General features: G+C 45.3%; 1 long non-coding RNA gene across 1 annotated transcript; it reads left to right on the top strand.

Annotated features, from left to right (window-relative positions):
• Positions 1 to 757: 757 nt before the first annotated feature.
• On the top strand, positions 758 to 6,225 carry LOC142599138 (uncharacterized). The gene is made up of 2 exons (XR_012832816.1): positions 758 to 1,321; positions 1,661 to 6,225. It is a non-coding gene; the product is annotated as an uncharacterized LOC142599138 (long non-coding RNA).
• The last annotated feature ends 13,175 nt before the right edge of the window (positions 6,226 to 19,400 follow it).

The raw sequence follows: 19,400 nt of genomic DNA, 5'->3' as shown, positions 1-19,400 counted from the left end.
ATATCCATAAGCTGAATCTCACTGGGTACTACATCAGATATGTTTTTACAGTCCCATTTTACCAGTATACACAAAAAGCCCAGACTTTTTCAGTGTTACTCGGAGTCTCGAGCAAAAATGTAGCAAATAAAACCCACACGTCTGATCTGTGTTAAAAAAAAGAGGCTTGATGTTTTTGTCCTGGCCCACATCTGCACTTTTCTTATATGATAAGAGCAGACAGATCTATTCTGGATTCATTAGGCAGAGCAAAATCTGGCTGAATTGCAGTTTTGATGGCACTTTTGTACTGGGAAACATTGGGACCTAGATTTCATCAGTGGATGCAAAGCAGTTTTACTTGCTTTTTATTTATGCCATGTCAGGTCCACACTTTTGTGTCACTGTTACACCTGACATGCTGGGTCCTGACTCTGTGTGTGTCTGAAAGGGAAAGGTAGAAGCATGGAGTCTCTTCCTATGTCATTGGTATAATTTGCAGGCCTGAGACTAGTAAGGGAATGAGATGACGTTCCTGCTTGGCTCCCATAGGAACGATAATGGCCGCTTCCTCTACGCTCAACTATCCTCCTCCCCCCCCAAGTCCTTGATACAGCTACCGAGCAGGAAGAAAAAAGATGCCGGCCAGAGAATGCTCAAAGGGCGGGGCGGGGCGGGGCTTTGTGTAAAGCCGAATGCGGAAGGAGAGGTGATGATGCTATCTATCCTCCCCCCCATTTCCCAGTCTTGTCTCTTTACAGCTGAGGACTCTCGCGAGATCACTATTGGCGCCGTGACCTCTGTACGAGAGCGGTAGCGGCTAGTAAACACTCTCTGAGGGTTGGTGATGGCTCGTGGTGGTGTTTGTTAGACCTGCCTGTGGCGATCCCTGCCAGACTTTGCCTTTTGTTGTGCTGGCTTGGAGAGCTTTTATAGTTCTGTTTGTGTGATTACAGGGTACGCTTGGGGAATAGACGAGGACTGGGTCAGGTCTCCTTTACCTCTCTGCGCTCTTCTGAGCAAGGCCTGCGGGCAGGGAGGCTCGTGCTTGTTCGGTGGGATTCAAAAAATCTGCTTCCATTGAGCTGAACAAAGAAGTGAGGGAAACGCCTGTTTTATCTTCCGTTATCACACACTCGGAGAACAAGACCTCCCCTTCACCACAAGTGGCTAGCAGAAGGCGCACACCATGTGGATCCAAGTTCGTACCATAGACGGCACTGAGACCCATATTATTGATGATCTGAGTCGTCTCACCAAGATTGAATGTTTGCGGGAGAAGATCCAGAAGACCTTCTGTGTGAGCCCCGACCGCCAGCGCCTCTTCTACCGGGGCAAGCAGGTGAGGTGGAGACCTGGTGGGTAGGGGTGGAGGGGAGCTTCTCTTCTATCTCATCTTCACCTTCTTATGTTCTGCTCTCTGTGACTGGATGCAAAGCTCCTCATCCCCTCCCATACTGGGATCTCTGGCTTTTGTTTTCGCTCCTCTCAATGAGCCTGGGAGGTGATGAGGGGCAAGGAAGGAAGACAAGCTGTCTGGCATGACAAAAGGCTCTGGGCCCAACTCTGGTTTCTTTCTATACTTTTCCTCCCCACCCCCCGCAGTAGTGAGCGGGTACTAATGAGGTCCCTTTGTGTTTTTCTTTTTTTTTTCCACTCAAACCAAGGAAGGCTCCTTCAGCTTATCATACCTAAGTGACAGAGCAGACAGTGGGGTGTGAGGGGGAGAAAATCCCCTGCTTTTTACTTTTTCGACCAGGCAAGAGAACCCAGGTGTTTTCCCTGTGTTCCTGCCCTCTCGGTGCTCCATCTGGGTATAAGGAAAACATTTTCTGTGTGTGCACTGCAAGTGGTTTCCAAGGCCTAGGTGCCACACCACAGACTAAGGGTTTTCGGGGACTGTGGACTCTGAACTCCTTCCATCCACCAGAAGAGGAGATACAGAGGACTTGTTAGAATCCTTCCTGGAGGTGGATTTGTCAGCTAGAAAAGGATGCTCAAAGAAAGTGTACCCCCCTGATGAACACAACTGGCAAACTGGTAAAAACGGATGAGGAAAAGGCTGAGGTACTCAACAACTTTTTTGCCTCAGTCTTCACTGGCAATCTCTCTTCCCACACCTTTCAGTGGATGGACCGCAAGACGGACTAGGGGAGCAAAGCCTCTCTCACTGTAAGAGAAGATCAGGTTCGTGATCACCTGAGGAATCTGAACATACATAAGTTTATGGGACCTGATGAGGTGCATCCCAGAGTCCTGAAGGAATTGGCTGATGTAGTTGTCAAGCCATTCTCCATGATATTTGAGAAGTCATGGCAGTCAGGTGAAGTCCTTGTTGACTGGAAAAAGGGAAACATTGCACTCATTTTTAAAAAGGGTAGAAAGGAGGACCCTGGGAACTACCGACCTGTCAGCCTCACCTCTGTGCCTGGGAAGATCATGGAACAGATCCTCCTGGAAGCTATGCTAAGGCACATGGAGGACAGGGAGGTGATTCGAGACAGCCAGCATGGCTTCACCAAGGGCAGCTCCTGCCTGACTAATCTAGTTGCCTTCTGCGATGGAGTGACTGCTTTGGTGGACAAGGGAAGAGCTATGGATGTCATCTATCTGGACTTCTGTAATGTCTTTGACACAGTCCCCCACAACATCCTTCTCTAAATTTGATAGATATGGATTTGATGGACAGACAGTTTGGTGGATGAGGAACTGGTTGGATGGTCGCATACAGAGGGTAGTGGTCAATGGCTCAATGTCCATATGGAGATCAGTGACAAGTGGTGTCCCTCAGGGGTCTGTATTGGGACCAGTACTGTTTAATACCTTCATCAATGACCCAGAAAGTAGGACCAAGTGCACCCTCAGCAAGTTTGCCGACGACACCAAGCTGTGTGGTGCGGTTGATATGCCTGAGGGATGGGATGCCATTCAGAGGGACCTGGACAATCTCAAGAAGTGGGCCCATTTGAACATCATGAGGTTCAACAAGGCCAAGTGCAAGGTCCTGCACATGGCTCAGGGCAACCCCCGATATCAATACAGGCTGGGGGATGAAGGGATTGAGAACAGCCCTTGAAGAGAAGGACTTGGGGGTACTGGTGGATGAAAAGCTGGACATCAGCCAGCAATGTACGCTTGCAGCCCAGAAAGCCAACCATATCCTGGGCTGGATCAAAAGAAGTGTGACCATCAGGTCGAGGGAGGTGATCCTGCCCCTCTACTCTGCTCTCATAAGACCCCACCTGGAGTACTGCATCCAGCTCTGGAGTCCTCAGCACAGGAAAGACATGGACCTGTTGGAGTGGGTCCAGAGGAGGGCCACAAAAATGATCAGAGGGCTGGAACACCTCTCATATGAGGAAAGACTGAGAGTTGAGCTTGTTCTGCCTGAAGAAGAGAAGGCTCTGGGGAGACCTTATTATAGCCTTTCAATACTTAAATGTCGTGGTTTAACCCTGTCTGGCGACTAAGCACCATGCAGCCACTTGGAAGAGTGAAAGTGAGAAAACTTGTGGGTTGAGATAAAGACAATTTAATAAGTAAAGCAAAAGCCACGTATGCAATCAAAGCAAAAGAAGGAATTCATTCACTGCTTCCCATCGGCAGGCGGTTGTTCAGCCATCTCCAGGAAAGCAAGGCTCCATCACGCATAACAGTTACTTGGGAAGACAAACGCCATCATTCCAAATGTCCCCTCCCTTCCTTCCTTTTCCTCCTGCCCCTTATATGCTGAGCATGACATCATATGGTATGGAATATCCCTTTGGTCAGTTGATGTCAGCTGTCCCAACTGTGTCCCCTCCCAACTTCTTGTACACCCCCAGCCATCCCGCTGGAGGGGCAGTGTGAGAAGCAGAAAAGGCCTTGACTCTGTGTAAGCACTGCTCAAGAACAACAAAAAAATCTCAATATTATCAACACTGTTTTCAGCATAAATCCAAAACATAGCCTCATACTATCTACTATGAAGAAAAATAACTATTCCAGCCCAAACCAGCACATTAAAGGAGGCTTATAAGAAAGATGGGGACAAACTTTTTAGCAGACCCTGTAGTGACAGGACAAGGGATAATGGTTTTAAACTAAAAGAGAGTAGATTTAGACTAGATATAAGGAAAAAAATTTTATGATGAGGGTGGTGAAACATTGGAACAGGTTGTCCAGAGAGATAGTAGATGCCCCATCCCTGGAAAAATTCAAGGTCAGATTGGATGGGGCTTTGAACAATCTGATCTAGTTGAAAATGTCCCTGCTTATTGCAGGGGGGTTGGACTACATGACCTTTAAAGATCCCTTCCATTCCAAACTATTCTATGATTCTATGATTCCACCCCTGGGGCAGTCAGTTCCAGGTGTATTGGACACCCCTCCATGTGAAAGCAAATTTTAGCCTGCACTCTGCTGCCAAAGGAATTGAGAAGAATGCATTAGCGATGTCCATTGTAGCATACCACTTGGCTGCTTTTGACTCCAGTTCATATTGGAGCTCTAACATGTCTGGTACAGCAGCACTCAGTGGTGGTGTCACTTCGTTCAGGCCACGATAGTCCACTGTTAACCTCCACTCTCCATCAGACTTTTGCACTGGCCATATGGGACTATTAAAAGGTGAATGAGTCTTGCTGATGACTCCCTGGTTCTCTAGTTGATGAATCAGCTCATGGATGGGAGCCAGGGAGTCTCGATTTGTGCGATATTGCCGCCGGTGCACTGTCCTGGTAGCAATTGGCACCTGTTGTTCTTCAACTTGCAGCAATCCCACAACAAAGGGATCTTCTGAGAGACCAGACAGGGTAGATAACCGTTTGATCTTCTCTGCGTTCACAGTGGCTACACCGAAAGCCCATCGGTACCCCTTTGGGTCCTTGAAGTACCCTCTCCTGAGGTAATCTATGCCAAGGATACAAGGGGCCTCTGGGCCGGTCACAATGGGGTGCTTCTCCCACTTGTCCCCTGTTAAGCTCACCTCAGCCTCCAATACAGACAATTCTTGGCATCCCCCTGTCACTCCAGAGATCCGGATGGGTTCTCTGCCCCTATACCCTGATGGTATCAGTGTACACTGTGCACCAGTGTCTACCAAAGCCTTATACTTCTATGGGTCTGATGTGCCAGGCCATCGAATCCACACAGTCCAGTATACCCGGTCGTCCCTTTCCTCCTCCTGGCCGAAGGCAGGGACCCTCTATTCCTGTTCCTGGTCAGAGTATTCACTGTCTGACCCTCGCAGTGCCAGACCAGAAGTCCCCTCACCAGGATCAAGGGAGGTGATTTCAGTTCTTTTTCTATATCTGGGAGATCACTGATTGCCTTCTTGTGTCTCCGTGGCAACTACGCTGACAGCCTTCTTGGGTGACCCCTTCTTAACAGCTGTCTTCCTCTCAGTTCACATACATGGGCTTCCAGCTTAAAGGTGGGTTCACCATCCCACTCCCTCATGTCCTCCCCCTTGTCATGCAAAAAGAACCAGAGTGCGCCACATGGCATGCACCTGGGGCTCCCTTTCCCTCTGATGAGGTGTAAGGCTCTGATAACAAGTGAATGTCGCAAACACCCTTCTTGACACGGGCAGGGATAGGCTGATGATGAGGGAGTGTCGACCACGAATGGAACCTATGGAGGCAGGATAATGTCTTGTGAGACCACTCCTCTATTCCTGAAACATGTAGACAAAGACCATCTGTCTTCTGCACGCATGTGCTTGTGAAAGATCATCACTCACTTGGTCAGCCCCGAAGGAGGGGGACAGTGAGACCCCCAAGACCCCCACAACCCATCAACTCATTTCTAGAACATTTCTGAACATTCCTGAGCATGTATTGCGCCTGTTCAGTGATGACAGACCCCCGCCTATGGGGCGGGCACATTGGGTTATAAAAAGGGGAAACATAAGTTTTCAGTGTGCGCCCGCCACCTGAGGACTACAACTACGAGCAGAGAACATCGCTGGATCCAAGGGTGGTGATATCTTTTCTCTTTTCCTCCATCTCTTTCTCTCTTTCTTTCTTTCTCTTTGTCTCTTTTCTCTTTTCCTCTCTCTCTCTCTCTTTCTTTCTCTCTTTCTTTTCCTCTCTGCCACTCTCTTTGTCTCTTCATTTTTGGCACATTAGGGTAATATCATTACAAGTTTTGCTAAGCCATTATCTTTCATAGTTCTGCTAAGTTTTAAGTATTGTTATAACTTTTGCCAAGCCTCTATCTTTTGTAGTTCTGCTGAGTTTTAAGTAAATTTGTCATTTGTTTGAACCTCTAGAGTAATTGTTGTTTCTCCTGATAACCGTGCAGAGAATTAAAAAGTAAACCTCACCCTAACCCACCGAGTGGGATGGGACACGAGGACAGGAGGGCACTGACTTCTTGGGGTGCCCCTGACAGCCAACGTGCTGGCCCGCAGAGATGAAGAGGCACATTTCACAATCGCCTCACCCAAAAGTTGTCTTCTCTTAAACCAGAATGAGATGAGATTCCACAAACCCCATAATATGCCAACAGTGTTAATTAGTAATATTAAATAGCTCACATAAGGGTGAACAAGGACCTCCGGAGCCTGCATAATAAAACCACCCACATCAGTCTCGAGTAAGAGAGAGATGTATTCCCTCATCTTCTCCACAAGATAGCTCCCCCAGCACAGTAAGGCCATCAATGCCAGGGCAAAGCACAGATCCATTATTTGTACTAACATCTTCCCAAGCTCAGGAAAATAAATTGATAAGCAGTGCAGCTAACAAACTCCATGACCTGCACAGATGCTTGCCACTTGATAACTCCTATAGCTGTAGCATGCTTAATACAAAACCATCATTGTCTCATGCCCCATGTTGGGTGCCAAAAAGGACTGTGGTGGTTTAACCTTGGCTGGATACCAGGTGTCCACCAAGCTGCTCTGTCACTCCACTCCTCAGGAGGACAGGGGGGTAGAAAATAAGATAGAAAAAACCTCATGGGTAAAGATAAAGGCAGTTTAATACAGCAAAAGGCCACACATGGAAGCAAAGGAAAACAAAAGATTTATTCTCTACTTCCCATCAGCAGGTGATGTCCAGTCACTTCTCGGGAAGTAGGGCCTCAGTACGCGTAGTGGTTGCTCTGGAAGACAAATGTCGTAATAACAACTGTCCCCCCTCCTCCTCCTTTCTCTTTTAGTTTTTATTGCTGAGCAGACGTCATATGGTATGGAATATCCCTTTGGTCAGTTTGGGTCAGCGGTCCTGGCTATGTCCCCTCCCAAGATCATGCCCACTCCCAGCCTACTGCTGAGGGGGGGAGAAATGTTGGAGACACAGCCTTGATGCTGTGCCGGCACTGCTCAGTAGTAGCCAAAACACTGGTGTGTTGTCAACGCCTTGCTAGTTACCAATACACAGCACAGCACTATGAGGGCTGCTATGGGGAAAACCTGACTCCACCTCAGCCAGACCCAATACAACTACTCACTGGCTATATAATCTTTTACTCTGAAGTTCTTTTGGCAATATAGCTGTCACTACTGAAATACTTCTGGTTACTCTTCTGACCCACCATTTGGGTTTAATGCAACTTTTTGAATTTTCAGGAAGATCAGCTCTTGATTTGAACTGCTGTTTTATTCAGGTCCCCACATTGGAAAGAGAAGATAGGGAACCTTCCCACTTCTATGACATTAAATACATGCTGATGTGGTTACTTAACAGATGCTAGAGAAAAATTATTCTTGATTCCATTTCTTAAGCTAGTGATTGGTTACATTTTGCTGTGTTCATACCTTCCTGTGTTATATATATGAAGATCAAAATTATTTATTACATTCCTATTCACATGTTTTTAAAATAAAATGTGTTTCATTTTTCTTGTTTCTTTTTTTGCTCCCTTACTTTGATTTTCAATGGCCTGGTGTTAGGACTACCAGTGGTTTTTCTGAAAAATCCAAATCTCTAAAATTTAGGTGTAGAATAGTACCTACTTCCATATCATCATTCATTTTCCACTTCGTGTCATGTTTCCCCTGGCTCCGACAAAAGACAGATGGTGGAGATATGAAACCTCAGTGTACTCAAGTATTATTTATTTCAGGAAAAGCTTTTTCCCGAAACTAACAGGGAACAATTTCTTCACAGTGGCTAAATCTACTATAGTGCTAAACTTTGGTTGTATTACTATAGCAATTCATGATCAGGTTGCACTGGCCTAACAAACAGCCTTAATCAGCCTTAAAAGAATGTTATACTTAACATTCTTGATAAGATTCTGGTGATGTGCTAGAACTAGCTGCTGAAATTTAGAATCACAGAATAATTCAGGTTGGAAAGGACCTCTAGAGGTTTCTAGTTCAACCTCCTGCTCAAAGCAGGGTCATCTAGAGCAGGTTGCTCCAGGCTGTGTCCAGTTGAGGTTTGAATATCTCTAACGATGGAGATCCCACAATCTCTGGGCCCCTGTTCCAGTGTTTGACCACCTTCCCCTAGTGAAATATTTGATTATGCAGAGCGATAGAGCAGTGTACTTAAATCACAGCATGGGTAGCAATTGCAATATACAGTTGAATCACAAAACAAACATGTTTCTCCTTATTGGTCTCTATAATATGCTCACCATAACAACACCGATTATCTCCAGCTGCTGTAAAGGAATATGTGAGCTGAAACAAGATCAAGCCTGTTGCTCTCTTCAAACTTCTTTTTGTTGGTTATTCAGTTTTTATACTCTATGTTGGACTGGCTAACACAGAAAGAAATTTACACTCTTGACTAATTCAGGGGCAAATAGTTACACAGCTAGTTGACTCACTCAGCTGATGTAGTAATTTACCTATATCATGGTTTAACTTCAGCCAGTAACTAAGCACCATACAGACACTTGCACCAAGGGGATGGGGAGAAGAATGGAATAAAAAACTCATGGGCTGAGATAAAGACAGTTTAATAGGATAACAAAGGAGTAATAATAACAGTAATAATACAAGTGATGCACAAATGCAATTGCTCACCACATGGGAAAGGAAAAAAAAAAACCAAAACAAGCCGATGCCCAGTCTGTTTCTGAGCAGCAAATCTGCCTCCTGGCTAGTTTCCCCAGTTATATATGGAGCATGTGGTAGGGAATATCCCTTTGGCTCTCTCAGCTTCTTGTGCACCTGGCAGGGTGTGAGAAGCTGAAAAGTCCTTGACTTAGTGTAGACACTAGCAACAACTAAAAAGATCAATGTGTTATCAACATTATTCTCATATGAAATCCAAAACACAGCACTATACCAGCTACTAGAAAGAAAATTAACTCTATCTCAGCGAAAACCAGGACAATATCCACCCGATATTCCATACCATCTACACTGTGCCCATGTCCTATACTTCCCAATAAATTCCAATTAATCACCATCACTTTTCCTGTCTTTTGATATGTACACACAATCATTCCCTTTTAGTCTATGGGCCATCCCTCTAAAATGTCTACTGAGTTCCTTTAGTCCATGACTTTTGGACTCCATCTGTCATAACAGTCTCTCAGGGCAGGGGAGATGGTGTGTGGTGTTGGATTGTTGCATGCTGCATCCAGAGCTCGTAGCTGATGTATCTGACACGGTCCATGGTCATGGGGTGTGTGTGTTGCAGATGTCAATCTCGAGGAAGTTGCTGGGCGCTGGTTGCTGAATCCAGTTCTGGTTTCATCACCTCTGCACCTTGCTAGGTTTCATAAAGTTAATTCTTCATTAGTCTGGGCGATTCTTACTGTAATACCATTGTTATGGCATATAGCAATCATAGCAGTGATGACATGCAGTATTATGTAGCAATCAACACCATACAATATAAATAATTGGCTATTCTCACCCAAAATCAAATCCCCTTGAGGTACACACCGAACTTCCCCATCCTTCCGCATCACCCACCAAGTACACCCAGGTCCCGGAGCAAAAGCAGTCCCACAGTTCAGTTTGCCTTTGACTGAGGCAGGAGTAACCCAGACTGTCTTCCCTAACACAGTCTTCATGTGCACTAGGGGGACTTTATCCCCTTCTACAGTACGTGGAAGTTTTGATTGGGCAGGGCCAGCTCGATTGGTAGATCCCCTAGTGTTGACTAACCAGGTGGCCTTTGCTAAATGTGTGTCCCAGTGTTTGAGGGTCCCACCACCCATTGCTCTCTGGGTAGTCTTTACCAGTCCATTGTACCTTTCGATTTTCCCAGAGGCTGGTGCATGGTAGGGGATGTGATACACCCACTCAATGCCATGCTCTTTGGCCCAGCTGTCTATGAGGTTGTTCCAGAAATGAGTCCCGTTGTCTGACTCAATTCTCTCTGGGGTGCCAAGTCGCCACAGGACTTGCTTTTCAAGGCCCAGGATAGTGTTCCGGGTGGTGGCATGGGGCACAGGATATGTTTCCAGGCATCTGGTGGTTGTTTCCACCATTGTAAGTACATAGCGCTTGCCTTGGCAGATTTGTGGGAATGTGATATAAGAATCTGCCAGGCTTACCCATATTTCTATTTTAGCCATCATCCTCCATACCAGACAGGCTTTAACCACTTGGCTTGTTTGATCGCAGCGCATGCTTCACATGCATGGATAACCTCTGCAATAGTTTCCATGGTTAAGCCTGGTTTGAATCTCATCCTTGTTACTCACTTCTTGCAAATACAAATCAGAAGTTCCTTCCATACAATCAGAATCATAGAATCATAGAATCATAGAATCATAGAATCATAGAATGGTTTGGGTTGGAAGGGACCTCAAAGATCATCTAGTTCCAACCCACCCTGCTGCGGGCAGGGACACCCTCCACTAGACCATTTTGCCCAAAGCCTCATCCAACCTGGCCTTAAACACTTCCAGGGAGAGGACATCCACAACCTCTCTGGGCAACCTCTTCCAGTACCTCACCACTCTCACAGTAAAGAATTTCTTCCTAACATCTAATCTAAATCTGCCCTCCTTCAGCTTAAAGCCATTACCCCTTGTCCTGTCACTACACTCCCTGATAAACAGTCCCTCACCATCTTTCCTGTAGGCCCCCTTCAGGTACTGGTAAGCCACTATTAGATCTCCCCAGAGCTGTCTTTTCTCCAGGCTGAACAACCCCAACTCTCTCAGCCTGTCCTCATAGGAGAGAGGCTCCAGCCCTCTCATCAGCTTCGTGGCCCTCCTCTGGATTCACTCCAACAGCTCCATGTCTCTCTTGTACTGGGGACCCCAGAGCTGGATGCAGTATTCCAGGTGGGGTCTCACCAGAGCGGAGTAGAGGGGCAGGATCACCTCCCTTGACCTGCTGGTCACACCTCTTTGGATGCAGCCCAGGACATGGTTGGCTTTCTGGACTGCAAGCACACACTGCAGGCTCATGTTGAGCTTTTCATCAATCAATACCCCCAAGTCCTTCTCCTCAGGGATGCTTTCAGTCCATTCTCCGCCCAGCCTATAGTCGTGCTTGGGATTGCACCGACCCACGTGCAGGACCTTGCACTTGGCCTTCTTGAACTTCATGTGGTTCGCACGGGCCCACCTCTCCAGCCTGTCAAGGTCCCTCTGGATGGCATCCCTTCCCTCCAGTGTGTCGACCACACCACACAGCTTGGTGTCATCAGCAAACTTGCTGAGGGTGCACTCGATCCCACTGTCCATGTCGCTGAGAAAGATGTTGAACAGTGCCGGTCCCAGTACCGATCCCTGAGGAATACCACTCGTCACCGTTCTCCACTTGGACATTGAGCCGTTGACGACAACTCTTTGAGTGCGACCGTCCAGCCAATTCCTTATCCACCGAGTGGTCCATCCATTGCATCCATGTGTCTCCAATTTAGAGACAAGGATGTCATGCGGGACAGTGTCACATGCCTTGCGCAGGTCCAGGTAGATGACGTCAGCTGTCCTTCCCTTATCCACCAACGCTGTCACCCCATCATAGAAGGCCACCAAGTTTGTCAGGCACGATTTGCCCTTAGTGAAGCCATGTTGGCTGTCACCAATCACCTCCTCATTTTCCATGTGCCTGAGCATAGTCTCCAGGAGGATCTGCTCCATGATCTTGCCAGGCACAGAGGTGAGACTGACTGGCCTGTACTTCCCTGGGTCTTCCTTTTTTCCCTTCTGAAAAATGGGGGTTATGTTCCCCCTCTTCCAGTCGGCGGGAAGTTCGCCCGACTGCCAGGACTTCTCAAATATGATGGAGAGTGGCCTGGCCACTTCATCCGGCAGTTCCCTCAGGACCCGTGGATGCATCTCATCAGGTCCCATGGACTTGTGCACCTTCCCATTCCTTAGATATTCTCGAACCTGATCTTCTCCTACAGTGGGCGGTTCTGCATTCTCCCAGTCCCTGCCTTCTGTGACCTGGGCAGTGTGGCTCAAGCACTTGCCAGTGAAGACTGAGGCAAAGAAGTCGTTGAGTACCTCAGCCTTCTCCATATCCTGGGTAACCAGGTCACCCGTTTCATTCTGGAGGGGACCCACATTTTCCCTCGTCCTCCTTTTCTCACTGACATACCTATAGAAGCTTTTCTTGTTGTCCTTGACATCCCTGGCCAGATTTAATTCTATCAGGGCTTTGGCTTTCCTAACCTGATCCCTGGCTGCTTGGACAGTTTCTCTGTATTTCTCCCAGGCTACCTGCCCTTGCTTCCACCCTCTGAAGGCTTCCTTTTTGTGTTTGACTTTGCCCAGGAGCTCCTTGTTCATCCACGTGGGCCTCAGAGATCAGTCCTCCTACTCTGTCTGAGGAACTGCCTGCTGGAGATTGGAGCAGCAATTTTCCTGGAAGAACCCCCATCTGAGATTGTTTATCCTTGCAAATCACATACCTGTATCTCTAGGGTCGAGGTAGTTTTTCCATCCCACTTCTATCTATAAAGTAGAATTTTCCACATACTGCACACTGGGTAAATGATCCCACTTTTGGGACAACAGTTTTCTGGCGACCCAGATGGGACAACGCTGACAGCCTTGCCTGGATTGTCTTGCCTTACCCAACAAGGAGAAACAGACCAACTGGACTCCAGCGCGCACCAACCTGTTGATCGGGGACTCCAGTGGCCTCTCTCCTGCAGTTGGACAGTAAGCGACACAACGGTGCAATGCTATTTCAAAGAGATATTTAAGAGGAAAAGGGGAGGGAAGCGAGACTTCTTAAGGAAGCAGTGGGAGTTGTTCTTTGATTAAGCTCTGCTTAAGATGCATCAGAAAAAAACGAAGCAGCGGTGTGGGTTTGTTTCTACACGTTGTATTAAGTAACGTAGGGGAGAGATCCCTTGTTTTGTATTTGGAATTTTGGTGTATGAAACATTGGGTTAGGAAATTCTTTTTTTTTCAGTACCAAAATGTGGTGTATGACAGGCACGGACTTCATAGGGTGCAAGTACAGAATCAACTTTATTACAGAATTTCCTGATTATACAGTATTTCTTGTTAAATGGGGAGGCTCTTTTATTCCCCAGTCATCACCCGATTCGTGTTCCCCGCAAGGTCTGTTATTCTGTTTTTCTCTTGCACCTGGCGGGCGCCTGGATGTCTCTTCTCAGCTCCTTATCTCCTGGATTCGGCCAGTCACACGTTATTTACGAGCTACTGAAGAATGCAAGGCCTGTTCTGTGCATATCTTTTCTTTGAACCGCTGTTTTTTGCTGCTTTAGCGCACAGGTCGAAATCGCACGTTTCCCACGCTGTCTTTATTCACTAAAGCATTGTTCTCCACACCGAAATGAGTTCCACTGCTTCCAAGGAGGTTCCTCTTTGTTCTCCCTTAGGATGCATCCTAAAGAATTGGAGTAAATTTGGAGGGAACCCCATGACTAGGGATAAATTAAAACAGTATTGTAATCAATGGTGGCCACAATATCAATTGGATAATGGTGAAAGATGGCCTGAAAATGGGTCTTTGAAATATCATACTATATTTCAATTAATGTTGTTTTGTCAAAGAAATGAGAAATGGGATGAGATAGCATATGCAGATTTGTTCTTTGCATTGAGAAGTGATTGGAATGTTAGAAAGAAATATGGTTTGATGGATTTGGAATACCAGAAGGGAATATGTCCTTTAACCGAGGAAAAGAAAGAAAAGGGAAAAAAGAGTGTTTGTGTTATACTGATTGCAAGAAAAGAAAAGAGTTTATGTGTTGTACCGATTGTAAGATGGGAAAAACCAGGTCAGAAGACACGGAGGAAGATGTTCAGCTATTGGTAGCCCCCCCCGAAACAATTAGAATCAGATTCCACAAGTGAGGAGGAAAAGGAAATTACTGGTCCTGTTTCTGGAAGAACTAAGGGACAGAGACGGAGAGCTGTACTCCAGGCCCCTCTTAGACAGGCTGTAGGACCTGATGGAGCCCCGGTGTATGTTCATGTACCATTTACCACTTTGGACTTATTACACTGGAAACAGGGTCTTACCGGAATATTCCGGAGGGAATGTATAGCACAGTTAAGACTGTGATGATGACTCATGATCCTAATTGGAGAGATATACAAGCCCTTATGGAATATTTGTTTACCCATGAGGAAAGGAGGACAGTCTTAGAAAAAGCTAGGGAAGGATTGTACCAGAAGCATGGAGGAGTACCTAATGCTGACATATATCTCCCGAGGGAAGATCCAGGATGGGATCCTAATACAGATAAAGGATTACAGGGAATAAAGGAATACCAAGAACTAATTCTGTACGGAATCCAAAAGGGGGTAGAAAAGCCCAAAAATTTATCTAAGTTGTATGAAATAAGGCAAGGAGACAAAGAAAACCCATCTGCTTTTTATGAAAGATTGTGTGAGGCAGCTCGAAAATGGACAGATTTGGATCTGGAGGATGCTAGCAATATGAAATTGTTTAATATGTTGTTTACTCTGTAAATTAAATGCACAATTAACCTTCTCTGAAGATTCTGTTCAGTTACATATTCCCCCAGAGAATGTGTGGAGAGCTCACATATGCCTACTAACCGAGAAGAATCCTACAGAAAGGGAGATATTCCCGATGAAGTGTTGGACGCAGTAATACCTATAGCGTGGTCCTCGGGAACTCCAGGAAAATGTGACTCCAGTAAAGATTGAACTGAAACCAGGAGCCCAGCCGGTAAGAAAGAAACAATATCCTATTAAATTGGAAGCTCGGAAGGGACTGGAACCTACAATAAATTCTTTTTTTAGAACACGGACAGCTAAGGGAATGTCAATCGGAATTTAAAACTCCCATTTTGCCTGTAAAGAAACCTCACTCCCAGGAAGATAGACTGGTACAAGATTTATGAGAAGTTAACGCGAGAACTATAGATGTGCACCGTGGTTCCAAATCCTTACACCCTCCTTGCCTCAATTCCTGATAGCAATACTTATTTTACAGCACCGGACTTGAAGGATGCTTTCTTTTGTATACCTGTGGATGAACAGAGTCAGACCATTTTTGCTTTTGAATGGGAAAACCTGACTACAGGAGGGAAGATGCAACTCTGTTGGACTGTCCTTCCCCAAGGATTCAAAAATAGCCCCACCTTGTTTGGTAATGCATTGGCGAAGGAACTAGAACAATGGCACAGTGAGTATAACGCCATCACACTGTTACAGTATGTAGATGACTTGTTGATTGGCTCTGATACTTATGAAGAGTGTTTGGAAGCCACAATCAGCTTGCTGAATTTTCTAGCTTTAGCAGGCTGCCGAGTCTTCAAGTTGAAGTTTTGAAATTTGAAGTTCTGCAAGGACACAGAGAACTGAGTGCTGAAAGAAAGGAGGCCATTTGCAGAATTGCTGTACCTACTTCAAAGAAACAATTAAGGGGATTTTTAGGAATGGCTGGGTGGTGTCGGCTATGGATTCCTAATTTCGGACTAATTGCCAAACCATTGTATGCTGCTATTAAAGGAACTGAAGGGTTTTTAGAATGGACACCGGAATGTCATAAAAGTTTTGATGAAATTAAGAGAAAACTGATGGAAGCCCCTGCCCTAGGGCTCCCAAACTTGAGAAAACCCTTTCAGTTATATGTACATGAGAGACAACAAGTGGCACTGGGGGTGCTGACACAGAAATTGGGAAGCTGGAAGAGACCAGTGGGATACTTTTCCAAACAACTGGATGAGGTCAGTAAAGGTTGGCCCGCCTGCTTGCGAGCAGTAACGGCGACTGAAACCCTAATTGAGGAATCTCAAAAACTAACCCTGGGCCAACCAATTACTGTATTTGTACCTCATGCTATATCGTCTCTCCTTGAAAATAAGGGACACCACTGGATATCCCCGAGTAGGTTAGCTAAATGCCAAGCTGTGCTGTTAGAACAAGATGGTGTCATACTTTCTTTGACCTCCACCTGGAATCCTGCCACCTCACTCCCAATCTCTGAGTCTGATGAACTGCAACATGACTGTGTAACCACTATTGAACAGGTGTATTCCAGCAGGCCGGACCTACAAGATGAACCCCTACCTGATGCTGAAGCAGAGCTCTTCACCAACGGCAGCAGCAGTTACATGTTGGAAGGAAAAGGAAGAGCTGGATATGCAGTGGTAACAAATAACCAAACATTAGAAACCAGAGCACTGCCTAGCAATACATCCGCTCAAAAGGCAGAATTGATAGCACTGACTAGAACTTTAGAGCTGAGTCACGGGAAAAGGGTCAATATATATATACACTGATTCCAAATATGCCTTTGGAGTGGTGCATGCGCATGGAGCAATTTGGAAAGAGAGAGGACTATTAAACTCACAAGGAAATCCAATAAAATATGGGATAGAAATTATGAAACTCTTACAAGCAGTTCTTCAACCAAAAGAGGTTGCAATAATGCATTGTAAAGCTCACCAAAAGGGAAACAGTGAAGTTATAAAAGGAAATCAAAAAGCAGATCAGCTAGCTAAAGAAGCAGCCATGAGGGAGTCCAACTTAGAAGGAGCTTTAATTCCAGGATCTCATTTAGAACTGTTACCACCAAAATATACTGAAAAGGAAAACCAGTTGGCAGAACAATTAGATTGCTCCAAAAATGGTCAAGGCTGGTGGGTGACGCCACTGAAACAATTATTGATTCCTGAAAAAATGATGGAAATTGTGCTTAAAAGACTGCACCAAGAAACACATACAGGAGCAGATGCACTGGTATTAAATGTGGGATCATTTACCCAGTGTGCAGTACACCAATATACACACAGAACAGAGGTATTTTATTTATTTCATGTCTGCACAGAGATGGGTGCTAGGTGGTAATCCCACAAAGCTAGTGCAAACCACACAAACTACAACATATTTATCTTGTTACAGGATTAGAAAAACCCACCTAAATTTATGCTAATTGGTTAGTAATTACCACATCATCTACTATTGGTTAAGCATATTTAAATTAGCATGCATGCTCCTTGAGGGTGTGGGAGGGTAATTTGCATAGTCCTTTAATTGGGTCAGTGGTCACAATCTTCCCCTAGCTACCTTTCCCTTCACCTAGTTACTGCTGTTTTTTGTTGACTTCAGGCCTCTCTGGCAATCACCCAGCTCCCGGTGCCTTTTGGGACAGGATGTTTCCTTTTTATCAGTCTTTCCACTCTTCTTCAAATTTATAGTCAATGGTATAGCAAAACAAGGTAGTGCATTTAACCCTGAATTAAACAGTGTCTAAGCACTAACCCAAACGCATTTCTGTCCCTGTAAAGTGTAAAATTCTACTTTATAGATATCAAGTAAATGAGGGAAAGGCTGTGCATGTTGTCTACCTAGACTTCCGTAAAGCCTTTGACACTTTCCCACAGCATTCTCCTGGAGAAACTGGCTGCTCATGGCTTGGATGGGTATATGCTTCGCTGGGTAAAAAACTGTCTGGATGGCTGGGCCCAAAGTGTTGTGGTGAATAGAGTTAAATCCAGTTGGCAGCCAGTCACGAGTGGTGTTCCCCAGGGCTGATTATTGGGGCCAGTTCTCTTTAGTATCTTTATCAATTATCTGGACCAGGGGATCAAGTGCACCCTCAGTAAGTTTGCAGGTGACACCAAATTGGGTGGGAGTGTTGATCTGCTTGAGGGTAGGAAGGGTCTGCAGAGGGATCTGGACAGGCTGGATTGATGGGCTGAGGCTGCACCTCAAGCACTGTGTTCAGTTTTGGGCCCCTCACTACAAGACAGACATTGAGGTGACGGAGCATATTCAAAGAAGGGCAACGAAGCAGGTGAAGGGTCTAGAGAGCAGGTCTTATGAGGAGCAGCTGAGGGAGCTGGGGTTATTTAGTCTGGAGAAAAGGAGGCTGAGGGGAGACCTTATTGCTCTCTACAACTACCTGAAAGGAGGTTGTAACAAGGTAGGCGTCTGTCTCTTCTCCCAAGTAACAAGCAATAGGATGAGAGGAAATGGCCTCAAGTTGCACCAGGGGAGGTTTAGATTGGATATTAAGAAAAAATTCTTCACTGAAAGGGTTGTCAATCATTGGAACAGGCTGCCCAGGGAAGTGGTGGAGTTACCATCCCTGGAGGTATTTAAAAGATGTGCTAGGTTTACAGTTGGACTCTATGATATTAATGGTCTTTCCAACCTAAATGATTCTATGGTTTGCAAAAAGAAGGGATTCTCAAATTGGAGCAGAGGAAGAGTCAGTAAGAAATAAATAAGGAGAAAAACACACAGTTCTCCTAAATTGCATCTATTCCTCCTTTGTAATGGTTTCAGCATGTTTCTGCTAATCACTAGAGACAAAACCATATCATGCTAAACCATTTTTTCAAAACTAATTTTCAAACATAAATCAGCACTCAGAATTATAACTAATGTGCATACAGTACAGGAATAATCAAGCTGAAGACTTGTCTTCTCACTGTTTTCACATGTTAAGATGGAATGTAAAATGTTAGAAAAAGCATTAGTCATTTATTTGGATCTTTAAGTCATACGCCTGCTGATATCATACAAATCTTGAAGAGATGATAACCATATTAGAACACATTTGTTCCCCACAAAAATAAATTTGAAACGGAATAAATCCAGGGCAAGTATCCTTACATACTATTGTATGTCCTCCCATAACCACTGCTATCAGTAAAAATTCAAGACTGCAAAATCTTAAACACATGTTAAAATCTGTTCCTTCATAGCAATGGGTTTAATTCTTCATGAAGTTGCACATAAAACACTAAGAAAAATGTCATGTTTCTGTGGCAGGAACATACCAGGACGTTTGATCTTGAGAAAAAAAAAATACATTTACAGTGAAACAAAATTATCTTATTCTAATCTCTCCTACACCCATGTCTCAAATTCAGTCTATAAAACTATCCTCTTTCTCAGAAAGGAGTTTAGTAGGTTGTGGTAGGTTGACCCTGGCTGGAGGCCAGGTGTCCACCAGAGCTGCTCTATCACTCCCCTCCTTAACTAGACAGGGGAGAAAAAGTACAATGAAAAGCTTGTGGGTCGAGATAAGGACAGGGAGAGATCACTCACTAATTATCGTCACGGGCAAAACAGACTGAACTTAGAAAATTCATCTAATT

Source organism: Balearica regulorum, chromosome W (genome assembly GCF_011004875.1).
Source record: "Balearica regulorum gibbericeps isolate bBalReg1 chromosome W, bBalReg1.pri, whole genome shotgun sequence".
Classification (NCBI taxonomy): domain Eukaryota; kingdom Metazoa; phylum Chordata; class Aves; order Gruiformes; family Gruidae; genus Balearica; species Balearica regulorum.
This window is presented reverse-complemented; position numbering and strand designations above follow the sequence as displayed.